Below are 16,821 nucleotides of genomic sequence, written 5' to 3'. Positions count from 1 at the left end.
CTGTGAATTCCTCTACTGAATATATCCTATTAGCAAACTCCCACATCTAAGCTATAGTAGAATTGAGTCAAAGCTTCATTACAATTAATGCTTTAATTAGAGATGTTCTGCTGAAACGTTCCATGTTTTCCTCTGAGCTTCATTTACATTTCTCTTTAAATTATTTCATAACACTAAGGATAACAGCAAAGGAAGTGACCCTGATACCAGTCAGACCACTTTTCTCTCATTGGGAATGATCTATGGATTTGGCTCCACAAAATCAATTGAATTGATAGAAAGTTCAACACTTGAATATAAAACGTAATTACATACAGCCAGGTTGGGAAGTTTTTGATAGGCATCCAAAGCACAGACTGAAATGGAAAAGACTAAGATAATTGAACTCAAGATTTCACTTACAGTGTAATTTTATATCCATTTAGAAGCAACTCCAGAGATATCAATGGCCCTGTCCTTGAATCAAGACAGAGAAAAGGAGAGGGTGGCAGCAAGATAAAAGGAATCTGGGAAAGGCGGGAAGATGGCGGCGTAGGAGGACGCTGGGCTCACCGCGCGTCCTACTGATCACTTAGATTCCACCTACACCTGCCTAAATAACCCAGAAAACCGCCAGAGGATTAGCAGAACGGAGTCGCCGGAGCCAAGCGCAGACGAGAGGCCCACGGAAGAGGGTAGGAAGGGCAGCAAGGCGGTGCGCGCTCCACGGACTGGCGGGAGGGAGCCGGGGCGGAGGGGCGGCTCGCCGGCCAAGCAGAGTCCCCAATCTGGCGGGCAAAGCGGAGGGGCCTGACGGACTGTGTTCCAACAGCGAGCGCGACTTAGCATCTGGGAGGTCATAAGTTAACAGCTCTGCTCGGAAAGCGGGAAGGCTGGAAGACAAAGGGAGGGAGAGCTGCTGAGCCCCTGGATGACAGAGCTCAGTTTGGTGGGGAACAAAGCGCTCGCCAGGGCCATCTGCCCCGCCCATCCTCCAGCCAAAATCCCAAAGAGAACCAGTTCCTGCCAGGGAACTTCCTCGCTCCGCGCAAACACCCAACTCTGTGCTTCTGCGGAGGAGCCAAACCTCCGGCAGCGGATCTGACTCCCTCCAGCTGCCACAGGGCCCCTCCTGAAGTGGATCACCTAAGGAGAAGCGAGCTAAGCCTGCCCCTCCTGCCCCTGTGCACCTTGCCTACCCACCCCAGCTAATACGCCAGATCCCCAGCATCACAAGCCTGGCAGTGTGCAAGTAGCCCAGATGGGTCATGCCACCCCACAGTGAATCCCGCCCCTGGGAGAGGGGAAGAGAAGGCACACACCAGTCTGACTGTGGCCCCAGCGGTGGGCCGGGGGCAGACATCAGGTCTGACTGCGACTCCGCCCACCAACTCCAGTTATACACCACAGCACAGGGGAAGTGCCCTGCAGGTCCTCACCACGCCAGGGACTATCCAAAATGACCAAGCGGAAGAATTCCCCTCAGAAGAATCTCCAGGAAATAACAACAGCTAATGAACTGATCAAAAAGGATTTAAATAATATAACAGAAAGTGAATTTAGAATAATAGTCATAAAATTAATCGCTGGGCTTGAAAACAGTATAGAGGACAGCAGAGAATCTCTTGCTACAGAGATCAAGGGACTAAGGAACAGTCACGAGGAGCTGAAAAACGCTTTAAATGAAATGCAAAACAAAATGGAAACCACCACGGCTCGGATTGAAGAGGCAGAGGAGAGAATAGGTGAACTAGAAGATAAAGTTATGGAAAAAGAGGAAGCTGAGAGAAAGAGAGATAAAAAAATCCAGGAGTATGAGGGGAAAATTAGAGAACTAAGTGATACACTAAAAATAAATAATATACGCATAATTGGTATCCCAGAGGAGGAAGAGAGAGGGAAAGGTGCTGAAGGGGTACTTGAAGAAATAATAGCTGAGAACTTCCCTGAACTGGGGAAGGAAAAAGGCATTGAAATCCAAGAGGCACAGAGAACTCCCTTCAGACGTAACTTGAATCGATCTTCTGCATGACATATCATAGTGAAACTGGCAAAATACAAGGATAAAGAGAAAATTCTGAAAGCAGCAAGGGGTAAACGTGCCCTCACATAAAGGGAGACCTATAAGACTCGTGACTGATCTCTCTTTTGAAACTTGGCAGGCCAGAAAGAATTGGCACAAGATTTTCAGTGTGCTAGACAGAAAAAATATGCAGCCGAGAATCCTTTATCCAGCAAGTCTGTCATTTAGAATAGAAGGAGAGATAAAGGTCTTCCCAAACAAACAAAAACTGAAGGAATTTGTCACCACTAAACCAGCCCTACAAGAGATCCTAAGGGGGACCCTGTGAGACAAAATACCAGAGACATCACTACAAGCATAAAACATACAGATATCACAATGACTCTAAACCCGTATCTTTCTATAATAACACTGAATGTAAATGGATTAAATGCGCCAACCAAAAGACATAGGGTATCAGAATGGATTAAAAACAAGACCCATCTATTTGCTGTCTACAAGAGACTCATTTTACACCTGAGGACACCTTTAGATTGAGAGTGAGGGGATGGAGAACTATTTATCATGCTACTGGAAGCCAAAAGAAAGCTGGAGTACCCATACTTATATCAGACAAACTAGACTTTAAATTAAAGGCTGTAACAAGAGATGAAGAAGGGCATTATATAATAATTACAGGGTCTATCCATCAGGAAGAGCTAACAATTATAAATGTCTATGCGCCGAATACCGGAGCCCCCAAATATATAAAACAATTACTCATAAACATAAGCAACCTTATTGAGAAGAATGTGGTAATTGCAGGGGACTTTAACACCCCACTTACAGAAATGGATAGATCATCTAAACACACGGTCAATAAAGAAACAAGGGCCCTGAAGGATACATTGGATCAGATGGACTTGACAGATATATTTAGAACTCTGCATCCCAAAGCAACAGAATATACTTTCTTCTCGAGTGCACATGGAACATTCTCCAAGATAGATCATATACTGGGTCACAAAACAGCCCTTCATAAGTTTACCAGAATTGAAATTATACCATGCATACTTTCAGACCACAATGCTATGAAGCTTGAAATCAACCACAGAAAAAAGTCTGGAAAACCTCCAAAAGCTTGGAGGTTAAAGAACACCCTACTAACAAATGAGTGGGTCAACCAGGCAATTAGAGAAGAAATTAAAAAATATATGGAAACAAACGAAAATGAAAATACAACAATCCAAACGCTTTGGGATGCAGCGAAGGCAGTCCTGAGAGGAAAATACATTGCAATCCAGGCCTATCTCAAGAAACAAGAAAAATCCCAAATACAAAATCTAACAGTACACCTAAAGGAAATAGAAGCAGAGCAGCAAAGACACCCCAAACCCAGCAGAAGAAGAGAAATAATAAAGATCAGAGCAGAAATAAACAATATAGAGTCTAAAAAAACTGTAGAGCAGATCAACGAAACCAAGAGTTGGTTTTTTGAAAAAATAAACAAAATTGACAAACCTCTAGCCAGGCTTCTCAAAAAGAAAAGGGAGATGACCCAAATAGATAAAATCATGAATGAAAATGGAATTATTACAACCAATCCCTCAGAGATACAAACAATTATCAGGGAATACTATGAAAAATTATATGCCAAAAAATTGGACAACCTGGAAGAAATGGACAAATTCCTGAACACCCACACTCTTCCAAAACTCAATCAGGAGGAAAGAGAAAGCTTGAACAGACCCATAACCAGCTAAGAAATTGAATCGGTTATCAAAAATCTCCCAACAAATAAGAGTCCAGGACCAGACAGCTTCCCAGGGGAGTTCTACCAGACGTTTAAAGCAGAGATAATACCTATCCTTCTCAAGCTATTCCAAGAAATAGAAAGGGAAGGAAAACTTCCAGACTCATTCTATGAAGCCAGTATTACTTTGATTCCTAAACCAGACAGAGACCCAGTAAAAAAAGAGAACTACCGGCCAATATCCCTGATGAATATGGATGCAAAAATTCTCAATAAGATACTAGCAAATCGAATTCAACGGCATATAAAAAGAATTATTCACCATGATCAAGTGGGATTCATTCCTGGGATGCAGGGCTGGTTCAACATTCGCAAATCAATCAACGTGATACATCACATTAACAAAAAAAAAGAGAAGAACCATATGATCCTGTCAATCGATGCAGAAAAGGCCTTTGACAAAATCCAGCACCCTTTCTTAATAAAAACCCTTGAGAAAATCGGGATAGAAGGAACATACTTAAAGATCATAAAAGCCATTTATGAAAAGCCCACAGCTAACATCATCCTCAACGGGGAAAAACTCAGAGCTTTTTCCCTGAGATCAGGAACACGACAGGGATGCCCACTCTCACTGCTGTTGTTTAACATAGTGCTGGAAGTTCTAGCATCAGCAATCAGACAACAAAAGGAAATCAAAGGCATCAAAATTGGCAAAGATGAAGTCAAGCTTTCACTTTTTGCAGATGACATAATATTATACATGGAAAATCCGATAGACTCCACCAAAAGTCTGCTAGAACTGATACATGAATTCAGCAAAGTTGCAGGATACAAAATCAATGTACAGAAATCAGTTGCATTCTTATACACTAACAATGAAGCAACAGAAAGACAAATAAAGAAACTGATCCCATTCACAATTGCACCAAGAAGCATAAAATACCTAGGGATAAATCTAACCAAAGATGTACAAGATCTGTATGCTGAAAACTATAGAAAGCTTATGAAGGTAATTGAAGGAGATACAAAGAAATGGAAAAACATTCCGTGCCCATGGATTGGAAGGATAAATATTGTTAAAATGTCACTACTACCCAAACCAATCTACACATTCAATGCAATCCCAATCAAAATTGCACCAGCATTCTTCTCGAAACTAGAACAAGCAATCCTAAAATTCGTATGGAACCACAAAAGGCCCCGAATAGCCAAAGGAATTTTGAAGAAGAAGACCAAAGCAGGAGGCATCACAATCCCAGACTTTAGCCTCTACTACAAAGCTGTCATCATCAAGACAGCATGGTATTGGCACAAAAACAGACACATAGACCAATGGAATAGAATAGAAACCCCAGAACTAGACCCACAAACGTATGGCCAACTCATCTTTGACAAAGCAGGAAAGAACATCCAATGGAAAAAAGACAGCCTCTTTAACAAATGGTGCTGGGAGAACTGGACAGCAACATGCAGAAGGTTGAAACTAGACCACTTTCTCACACCATTCACAAAAATAAACTCAAAATGGATAAAGGACCTGAATGTGAGACAGGAAACCATCAAAACCTTAGAGGAGAAAGCAGGAAAAGACCTCTCTGACCTCAGCCGTAGCAATCTCTTACTCGACACATCCCCAAAGGCAAGGGAATTAAAAGCAAAAGTGAATTACTGGGACCTTATGAAGATAAAAAGCTTCTGCACAGCAAAGGAAACAACCAACAAAACTAAAAGGCAACCAACGGAATGGGAAAAGATATTTGCAAATGACATATCGGACAAAGGGCTAGTATCCAAAATCTATAAAGAGCTCACCAAACTCCACACCCGAAAAACAAATAACCCAGTGAAGAAATGGGCAGAAAACATGAATAGACACTTCTCTAAAGAAGACATCCGGATGGCCAACAGGCACATGAAAAGATGTTCAGCATCGCTCCTTATCAGGGAAATACAAATCAAAACCACACTCAGGTATCACCTCACGCCAGTCAGAGTGGCCAAAATGAACAAATCAGGAGACTATAGATGCTGGCGAGGATGTGGAGAAACGGGAACCCTCTTGCACTGTTGGTGGGAATGCAAATTTGTGCAGCCGCTCTGGAAAGCAGTGTGGAGGTTCCTCAGAAAATTAAAAATAGACCTACCCTATGACCCAGCAATAGCACTGCTAGGAATTGACCCAAGGGATACAGGAGTACTGATGCATAGGGGCACTTGTACCCCAATGTTCATAGCATCACTCTCAACAATAGCCAAATTATGGAAAGAGCCTAAATCCATCAATTGATGAATGGATAAAGAAATTGTGGTTTATATACACAATGGAATACTATGTGGCAATGAGAAAAAATGAAATATGGCCTTTTGTAGCAACGTGGACGGAACTGGAGAGTGTGATGCTAAGTGAAATAAGCCATACAGAGAAAGACAGATACCATATGGTTTCACTCTTATGTGGATCCTGAGAAAGTTAACAGGAACCCATGGGGAAGGGGGAGGAAAAAATAAAAAATAAAAAAAAAAAAAGAGGTTAGAGTGGGAGAGAGCCAAAGCATAAGAGACTGTTAAAAACTGAGAACAAACTGAGGGTTGATGGGGGGTGGGAGGGAGGAGAGGGTAGGTGATGGGTATTGAGGAGGGCACCTTTTGGGATGAGCACTGGGTGTTGTATGGAAACCAATTTGACAATAAATTTCATATAAAAAAAAAAAAAAGGAATCTGAAGGTAGGTTCAGTCTGGTGAGAGTATTTCCATATTTTTCCCACTCAAACACAAACCTAGAATCAACAAATTCCTTGACACAAAAGAGTAACATTATATTTAGGATTCAACTTTGTAGAAAGAGCTTCCTTTAGGGAGTCAAGAAATTTTTATTTAAATTCCAATCTTTCTACTTTCTTGCCATGTGACATGGAGAATGTACCTAACTGATTTAAAACCATTGTCCATCTTTGGTGTTTGGGCAAACAAAACCCCACATGACTGGGTGAAGGGTAGGTACTAGTTCTTGGAAATAGTCAGCACATGATTACTTCACAGGATAGTCATGCTGGAATATGAATGTAAATGCAAGTGTTAAATGGGGAGGTCAACTTTAAAAAAAAGTTAAGGGGCGCCTGGGTGGCGCAGTCGGTTGAGCGTCCGACTTCAGCCAGGTCACGATCTCGCGGTCCGTGAGTTCGAGCCCCGCGTCAGGCTCTGGGCTGATGGCTCAGAGCCTGGAGCCTGTTTCCGATTCTATGTCTCCCTCTCTCTCTGCCCCTCCCCCATTCATGCTCTGTCTCTCTCTGTTTCAAAAATAAATAAAAAAAACGTTGAAAAAAAAATTAAAAAAAAAAAAAGTTAAAATGGGATAGATACAAATGCTATATGATCAGTATTTAAGCTGAGCCCCCAATTTTTATTATCCTGTGAGTCAGAAAGATAACCCATGAGCAACTGAGATTAAGGAGATAGTTGCTAGAATCCACCCAGGAAGCTCACTACTCTTTCATTTCAGGAAATTCCACTTCTGGAAGGAGGAGGATTCTTAGGATCTGTCTCCCGTTTCCTCTAACCATTTTCTTACTTCTCTGTAAATATGCTCAGGATGAGAAGAAAGACACACAACCCCTGATAATAGGTTCTGACACAGAGTGGTCATATTCTTGGAAATTTACTCAGCCAAGGACAAAGCGTATGCTATTTATAAAATACATACCTCCCATTTAGGTTTTTCTTTTTTGGGGAGCTGGGGGATGAATTCTGGTGAGGTTTAGAAAGAGAAAAAGCAGGGGTGGATACAAGTATCTTCTAGAAAGAGAAGGATATAATGTACAGGACTGTTCTAGGTAGACAGAACAAGAAAGAGGGAATCATGCGGATGTTAGGAAGAAGCCTGAAATAGAGGGAAGTGAAGCATGTGCCTACCTAGAGGTATTCCCTCAGCAGAACTCAAATTTTTTCTAGTTTGACAGTTTTTCATTTGTTTGTTTGTTTTTTAATATGAAATTTATTGTCAAATTGGTTTACATACAACACCCAGTGCTCATCCCAACAGGTACCCTCCTCAATACCCATCACCCACCCTCCCCTCCCTCCCACCCCCCAACAACCCTCAGTTCATTTTCAGTTTTTAAGAGTCTCTTATGGTTTGGCTTCCTCCCTCTAACTTTTTTTTTCTCCTTCCCCTCCCCCATGGTCTTCTGTTAAGTTTCTCAGAATCCACACAGGAGTGAAAACATATGGTATCTGTCTTTCTCTGTATGACTTATTTCACTTAGCATAACACTCTCCAGTTCCATCGACGTTCCTACAAAAGGCCATATTTCATTCTTTCTCATTGCCACGTAGTATTCCATTGTGTATATAAACCACAATTTCTTTATCCATTCATCAGTTGATGGACATTTAGGCTCTTTCCATAATTTGGCTATTGTTGAACGTGCTGCTATAAACATTGGGGTACAGGTGCCCCTATGCATCAGCAATCCTGTATCCCTTGGGTCAATTCCTAGCAGTGCTATTGCTGGGTCATAGGGTAGATCTATTTTTAATTTTTTGAGGAACCTCCACACTGCTTTCCAGAGCGGCTGCACAAATTTGCATTCCCACCAACAGTGCAAGAGGGTTTCCATTTCTCCACATCCTCGCCAGCATCTATAGTCTCCTAATTTGTTCATTTTAGCCACTCTGACTGATGTGAGGGAATATCTCAGTGTGGTTTTGATTTGCATGTCCCTGATGACGAGTGACATTGAGCATCTTTTCATGTGTTTGTTGGCCATGTGGATGTCTTCTTTGGAAAAGTGTCTATTCATGTCTTCTGCCCATTTCTTCACTGCATTATTTGTTTTTTGGGTGTGGAGTTTGGTAAGTTCTTTATAGATTTTGGATACTAGCCCTTGTTCCAATATGTCATTTGCAAATATCTTTTCCCTTTCCATTGATTGCCTTTTATCTATGAAAGGGATCTATGATCCCTTTCCATGATTGCCTTTTATTGATTGTTGACTGTTTCCTTTACAGTGCAGAAGCTTTTTACCTCCATGAGGTCCCAATAGTTCATTTTTGCTTTTAACTCCCTTGCCTTTGAGGATGTGTCAAGTAAGAAACTACTGCGGCTGAGGTCAGAGAGGTTTTTCCTGCTTTCTCCTCTAGGGTTTTAATGGTTTCCTGTCTCACATTCAGGTCCTTTATTCATTTTGAGTTTATTTTTGTGAATGCAATAAGAAAGTGGTCTAGTTTCATTCTTCTGCATGTTGCAGTCTGGCTCTCACAGCACCATTTGTTAAAGAGACTGTCTTTTTTCCATTGGATATTCTTTGCTGCTTTGTCAAGGATTAGTTGGCCATACTTTTGCGGGTCTAATTCTGGGGTTTCTATTCTATTCCATTGGTCTATGTGTCTCTTTTTGTGCCAATACCATGCTGTTTGATGATGAAAGCTTTGTAGTAGAGGCTAAAGTCTGGGACAGTGATGCCTCCTGCTTTGGTCTTCTTCTTCAAAATTACTTTGACTATTTGGGGTCTTTTGTGGTTCCATACAAATTTTAGGATTGCTTGTTCTAGCTTCGAGAAGAATGTTGGTACAATTTTGATTGGGATTGCATTGAATGTGTAGATTGGTTTGGGTAGTAGTGACATTTTAACAATATTTATCCTTCCAATCCATGGGCACGGAATGTTTTTCCATTTCTTTGTATCTCCTTCAATTACCTTCATAAGCTTTCTATAGTTTTCAGCATACAGATCTTGTACATCTTTGGTTAGATTTATCCCTAGGTATTTTATGCTTCTTGGTGCAATTGTGAATGGGATCAGTTTCTTTGTCTTTCTGTTGCTTCATTGTTAGTGTATAAGAATGCAACTGACTTTGGGGCGCCTGGGTGGCGCAGTCGGTTAAGCGTCCGACTTCAGCCAGGTCACGATCTCGCGGTCCGTGAGTTCGAGCCCCGCGTCGGGCTCTGGGCTGATGGCTCAGAGCCTGGAGCCTGTTTCCGATTCTGTGTCTCCCTCTCTCTCTGCCCCTCCCCCGTTCATGCTCTGTCTCTCTCTGTCCCAAAAATAAATAAAACGTTGAGAAAAAAAAAAAAAAAAAAGAAAAAAAAAAATTAAAAAAAAAAAAAAAGAATGCAACTGACTTCTGTACATTGATTTTGTATCCTGCGACTTTGCTGAATTCATGTATCAGTTCTAGCAGACTTTCAGTGTAGTCTGTCAGGTTTTCCATGTATAATATCATGTCATCTGCAAAAAGTGAAAGCTTGACTTCATCTTTGCCAATTTTGATGCCTTTGATTTCCTTTTGCTGTTTGTTGAGGCTAGAACCTCCAACACTATGTTAAACAACAGTGGTAAGAGTAGACATCCCTGTCGTGTTCCTGATCTCAGGGAAAAAGCTCTCAGTTTTTCCCCGTTGAGGATGATGTTAGCTATAGGCTTTTCATAAATGGCTTTTAGGATGTTTAAGTATGTTCCTTCTATCCCAACTTTCTTGAGGGTTTTTATTAAGGATGCTGAATTTTGTCAAATGCTTTTTCTGCATCAATTGACAGGATCATATCAGGTTCTTATCTTTTCTTTTATTAATGTGATGTATCACATTGATTGATTTGTGAATGTTGAACCAGCCCTGCAGCCCAGGAATGAATCCCACTTGATCATGGTGAATAGTTCTTTTTACATGCTGTTGAATTTGATTTGCTAGTATCTTATTGAGAATTTTTGCATCCATACTCATCAGGGATATTGGTGTTTGTTTGTTTTAACTTTAGTTATGCTGATTATTGCTAAGCAAAGCAAAGGCTGGCTTGTTTTGTTTTTTTTTGAGCTTATTTATTTATTTTTAGAGAGAGAGAGAAAGAGAGTACAAGGAAGAGAGGGGCAGAGAGAAGGAGAGAGAGGGAAAGAGAAAGAAACCCAAGCAGACTCTGCATTGTCAGCAAAGAGCCTTAAAAGGGGCTCGAACTCACAAAGTGTGAGACCATGACCACAGCTGAAATTATCAGATGCTTTCATCTGACCGAGCCAGATCATCAGACCCAGTCAGATGCTTAACTGACTGAGCCACCCAGGCACCCCAGTTTGTTTGTTTTTTTAAGTTCAACTTATCTCTTCTTGTTTTTGTTTTGTTGTTGTTGTTGTCGGTGTTGTTTTGTTTAAGTGGGCTAAATGCTCAGCACAGAATCCTACACAGAACTTGAACTCACAACCTGAGACCAAGACCTGGGCTGAGATGAAGAGTCATATGCCTAACCAACTAAGCGACCCAGGTGCCCCTCCTTTTTCTTATTTTTGATTTTGGGTCACAGTTAGACAATTTTCCCCCTCCAAGATTATAGTAGAATTTACCCATTTTTCCTAATACTAGTATGATTTTATATTTCACATTTAAACCAATACTAACAATTATGTTCTTGCATGATAATGCAAATTTACTATGTAAAAAAAACTGTATGTGAACAACCCATTTAGTCCTCACTACAATACCAAGGTGCAGATTATATATATGTTCATTGTAAAAATGGAAATTGAGGGTCAGAGAAGGTAAGTAACTGCTATAATGTCAAAGAGCTATTAAGCAGCAATGTGGCAGAGCCATGAATATAGCATACCTTTAATTCTGGAGTACTTAAATGCATTAAGATGCTGGCTTCCTAGAAAGCAAACAGAAGAATAAATTTATAAGACTGAGGTGGTAATGAATGGAAATAAGTGACAGGTTGTGCCATTTTATGAAGAAAGGAGACACTATAAGACAAATTAATTCCCATTAAATATTATATTGTTTGGTTTTGGATATTTCTGCCCACCAATGCAATAATTTAGAAAAGTAATTTTCTTCAATGAATCTAATAATCACAATCAGGATTGGTCATTTTCCACTATATTTTCCACAAATACATTTCCTCAGTACTTGCTTATAAGTACTACCTAAGTTTATTTTCAAGAGGAAAGGGAGCTTATACATCACAAAACCTTGAAACTGATTAAAGACTGTCTGAAGGCATATCTCAAAATCCTGACTTATCCACTTGCTCAGTTTTAGTTGTGATAAATCATACATTATGCAAGAGCAAAGGAAGTAAGAGAAAGTTCAGCAAAAATCAGTTGAACTTCCATTAGGAGAGTGTTACAGCTGTCTCTCTCCTCCATCACACCATTAAGCATCTCATTATCACTAGCTCTCTTTGTCAGTTTTAACAATTTTCTTTTCATCTAAACACCACTTCATTCTCTGACCCAACAAATGCAATTTTGACCTCATTAACCTGGTTGGTATTAACCTTGGAATAACAACAAGTTGAAACTATCCTCCATGAGCATTGTGAACTTGACTCATTCAAGGCAGGCAGGTTAGTTTCCTTGCCTTGATCAAAGGTTGTACCTTTCAAATAGGTCAGCTAGCATGCCTTGGGGATCTAGAGTCTGGGTAAAAGTATGGCAATAAGTAAGTGGATATTAAGTCCTGTTCATTAATAGAAAATACTGTAGAAATAAATGTTCTTTTTTGTAGTGGAAAGAACTCTGATTTAGAAAACAGAGGACCCAAATTCTAGTCCCAGCTCAGATTTAATATACAATGGACCTGGACAAATCATTTTCTAGTTTTTCATTTCTTTGGTAGTAAAATAAAGGTATTAAATTGGAGGGTCTTAAGTTCTCTCCAGTTAAAAGACTCTAGTAGATGTCTGGTGCCTTGCCCAGATCCTCTTTTCAGACCAGTGTACTCATCCTCCAGATGACCTGCAGGTAATTCTGTGACCTTCTTTGGAAAATCACCCTTGGCCAAGAAAGAGAGACACTCCTTGAGAGGTTATACAAGTCCCATTTCCTGATCCACACCTATTGAGGCAGCCTGTGATGGTCGCACACAACAAGCTAGCCTCTTACCAGATGGAGGGACAACTCTGGTACAAATTATGTCCCAGTATACCCCCTCACTCCCACAGTATCACACTAAATCCACACTTTGAGTCCACATAATTTTTTGGATTTACTTCTTCCCTGTCCTGCTTCCTTCACTCCTCACTTCCTGGAAAGCACTTCCTCAATAGTAATAATGCACCCAAATCTCAGCCTCTGGCTGCCTCTAGCTCTGCTCCTAAGGAACTCAAATGAGGATGCTATACCTTGCTGATGATTTGCCAGAATGAGCATTTTAGATGAAAGACTTATCAAATTATTCCTCTCATGTATGATTTTAGAGATCAATAAGATATTTTGAGTAGTGTACTTCTAGACAGAGACTAATATTCATTAAGGTCAAGGAAAGATCTCCCAAATAAATGATATTTTACCAGCCTAGAAAAGTGAATTCTACAAGAAGGAGCATGTCAGACAGACAGAAGAACATGTGAAAAGGATGAGAGGAATAGCAGAAGTATAATTGTTCCAGGAGTGGAGATAAGATGACAGATAGACTTGGAGAGTATAGTCATGTGGTGGGAGAAAAGGCAGGGGCATCAAGAAAATGACATCACAGCTAATATTTTCTAACACTTCACTCTCTATCAAGCCCTATGTTCAGTATTTCCAACCTACCAATGTATTTCATGTATTCAACCACTGTAACAGGAATATATGTCAGACAGTATCAGTTGTTTTTATTTTACAAATGAGGAAACTGACTGGGGCGCCTGGGTGGCGCAGTCGGTTGAGCGTCAGACTTCAGCCAGGTCACGATCTCGCGGTCCATGAGTTCGAGCCCCGCGTCGGGCTCTGGGCTGATGGCTCAGAGCCTGGAGCCTGTTTCCGATTCTGTGTCTCCCACTCTCTCTGCCCCTCCCCCGTTCATGCTCTCTCTCTCTCTCCCAAAAAAAATAAACGTTGAAAAAAAAAAAAAAAAAAAGATTCTTTAAAAAAAAAAAAAAAATAAGGAAACTGAGACTCAGAAAAATTAAAGAGTCCCCAGAGGTAGGAAGTGGCAGACCCTGGAAAAAAACCTTGTCATTTCAGAGACTATCTTATAAAACTGCAAAATGTGGGGCGCCTGGGTGGCAAGGTCGGTTAAGCGTCCGACTTCAGCCAGGTCACGATCTCGCGGTCCGTGAGTTCGAGCCCCGCGTCGGGCTCTGGGCTGATGGCTCAGAGCCTGGAGCCTGTTTCCGATTCTGTGTCTCCCTCTCTCTCTGCCCCTCCCCCATTCATGCTCTGTCTCTCTCTGTCTAAAAAATAAATAAACGTTGAAAAAAAAAAAAAAAAGATTTAAAAAAAAAACTGTAAAATGTGATTGTCTCCCATAACCATTTTCTACCTTTATGCTACGTTAATGAATTTGGAGGACAATGAAGAACTGGAGGATACAAAACCGCAAAAACTATGACTTTACTGAGGTGTGAAAAAATTCATCCTCTTAGCATTTTTTTTTTTTTTTTTTAATTTCAACGTTTATTTATTTTTGGGACAGAGAGAGACAGAGCATGAATGGGGGAGGGGCAGAGAGAGAGGGAGACACAGAATCGGAAACAGGCTCCAGGCTCTGAGCCATCAGCCCAGAGCCCGACGCGGGGCTCGAACTCACGGACCGCGAGATCGTGACCTGGCTGAAGCCGGACGCTTAACCGACTGCGCCACCCAGGCGCCCCCTCTTAGCATTTTTTTATTAGAAACTTCCATCAAAGCAAACAGAAGACAAAATGAAAGTAAAGAGATTAGGAAGCCACTGGCTATTTTAGCCTCAGAGATGATACTGTGAGCTTTAGTCTGCTCAGGCTGCTATAACAAAATACCATAACTGTGTGGCTTCAACAACAGACATTTATTTTTCATGGTTCTGAAAGCTGGAAGTCCAAGATCAGTATGCCAGTTGATTAAGTTCCTGGTGAGTACCCTCCTTCTGTTTTGCAGATAACCTCCTTTCTTGGAGCTTCACAAACAGGAAAGAGAGAGAGCTAGCTCTTTGGACTCTTTTTCTAAAGTACTAATTTCATCTGAAGAGCCCAACTTCATGACCTAATCTAACCCTAATTATCTCTAAAAGGCCCCATCTCTAAATACCATCACAACTGTGGGGGCAGGTATTGCTTCAACATATGAATGGGAGTGGAGTACAAACATTCAATCCAAAAAGTCTCAACCAGGAGGCATAGTAGGGATACTGAGAAGGGGACAGATTTGAGGGTAGTTGTAAATTTTTTACTTCTGGCAGAAGTTTAATAAAATAGTCATGTGAATTTTGTTGCTATAAGGCTGTCAGATTTAGCAAATAAAAATAAGAATTCCTAGTTATATTTTCATTTCAGATAAGCAAATTATAAATTTAACTTATATCCCATGCACTATGTGGAAAGTATTTATACTAAAAATGATGTGTTGTTTATCTGAAATTCAAATTTAACTGAGCATACTGAATTTAATCCAGAAGTCCAAGTCTTGGACCATGTCTGGTTTTGGGATTTGGGAAGCTATACCTGCACAATTATCTGAGAGTAAAATAAGCTCTTCTACTACCACACAGGAAATGTACCAGAAATTGCCTTCTCTATATTCCCAGTATCCCAGTATCTGCCAGACTTTCAGAAGGAGAATGAAAACCTACCTGTAAAATAATGATGTTTTGATTTTTCCAGCCTAGTAGAATATTTAGTCCTGTTGTTCACCAAATGATATTAATGAGAAAGTAGGTCACGGGATTGTTTCCCTGAAGGTCCAGTTAGCAATGAAAAGAATCATGACATTTTACATCTGAAAGGGATCAAACCATAATTTCATACAGTGACCTTCTTTTCAGATGTAGAAATGGAGACCCCAAGTAGTTAGGCGGCTTATCAATGGTCACACAGTGAATGACACTGATTCTGCACCACCCACTGTGCTTAGTCAATAAAAGCACTTATCACTAATTCCTCAACATAACCCCTATAGGTCATGTTATTATCACAATCTTATATGTAAGAGAAGTGTCTAAGTGAAGTGAACTAATTTTGCTTGAGGAAGCAGAGTAGAAAATAGCAGAGGTATGATTTGAAATGAAACTCTCTGAATTCTGAGTCCATTCTCTCTTAATTTTTTCAAAATCTCTCTGTCTTACACATACACACACATACATGCATACACATACCATACACACAAACATATGCACACATGTGCATGCATGTACACATGCATATGCCACACACACACCCGATATCAAACTCTCCATGAACATAACATAGTTCTACTACATAATGTATCACTGAAGGGGTTAAAAGAACTATGGATTTCTTTTCAGTTGAGCATTATTTTTTTTAAGCTTTTAAATTTTAATTCCAGTATTGTTGGAGAAATGAATAAAGTACTGTGCCAAAGATGGCTGATGGGACTAAAACAAGCTCTGGTCTCTAGCTTGGAGACCCCTCCTCCGGGTTCTTCTTGCCCTGTTTCACAAACGCGAAAACCCGCCACAGATATGGAAGCTGACAACTATAAATTACCCTCCCACCCTTCATTCGGGGCTCAGATCTTTGGAGAAACGGTCTCCTTTGAGCCCCCCAGTGTTAAATAAATCTCAGACTCACCAAGATCTCCGAGCACTTGATTTTTCCACCAGCATTCCAGCCTAGTTCTGTAACATATTTGGTTCCCTGACTGGGAAACCCAACTACACTGGCCCATTGTTTGCCACCAGCTTGGGAGAATTGCAAGGCAGAACAAGGAATCGCAAGGGAGAAGGTGTGCCCTGACTGAATTTCGGCAGTCTCCCTCTCGGTTACCTTGGGCCAGCCCTGCTCCACTGTTCCTGCTGGACTTGAGAAGACTTGGCAGGTGAGGACCTGGACCTGACATCGGAACCAGTAAGGCTAGGGCACAATCTAGTCAGGCCTACTAGCAAGAGTGGAAGACAGACCTGATCACTCCCTGGAGACCTCAGAGGTCTCAGAGATAGGAATTCTGTGGGAGGGAATGTAATAACCTCTGGTGTGTATGTGAGTGTGAATGTGCCACTCGGTCTAGCTTGCCTGCCAAGTTTGGTTCTGTGGCTCCACAGGCAGGCACCCTTAAGGTCCCCAAAAGCCTACAGAGTCTGAGTGGGCCCGTCTGTGATTCCAAGGTGAATGGCACACAGTCTATGGTGGCATTGGAATAGTTTCCAATCGCAAGTCACAAAGCTGAGACTGCTACA

General features: G+C 41.0%; 1 pseudogene; it reads right to left on the bottom strand.

Moving 5' to 3' along the window:
- LOC123607220 overlaps positions 1–16,484 on the bottom strand; it is a 91,124-nt pseudogene extending 74,640 nt beyond the window's left edge.
- Between the last annotated feature and the right edge of the window lie 337 nt (positions 16,485–16,821).

Source organism: Leopardus geoffroyi, chromosome A2 (assembly GCF_018350155.1).
Source record: "Leopardus geoffroyi isolate Oge1 chromosome A2, O.geoffroyi_Oge1_pat1.0, whole genome shotgun sequence".
In the NCBI taxonomy this organism is placed as follows: domain Eukaryota; kingdom Metazoa; phylum Chordata; class Mammalia; order Carnivora; family Felidae; genus Leopardus; species Leopardus geoffroyi.
The sequence above is the reverse complement of the archived record's forward strand: the minus strand, read 5'-3'. Positions and strand labels throughout refer to the sequence as shown.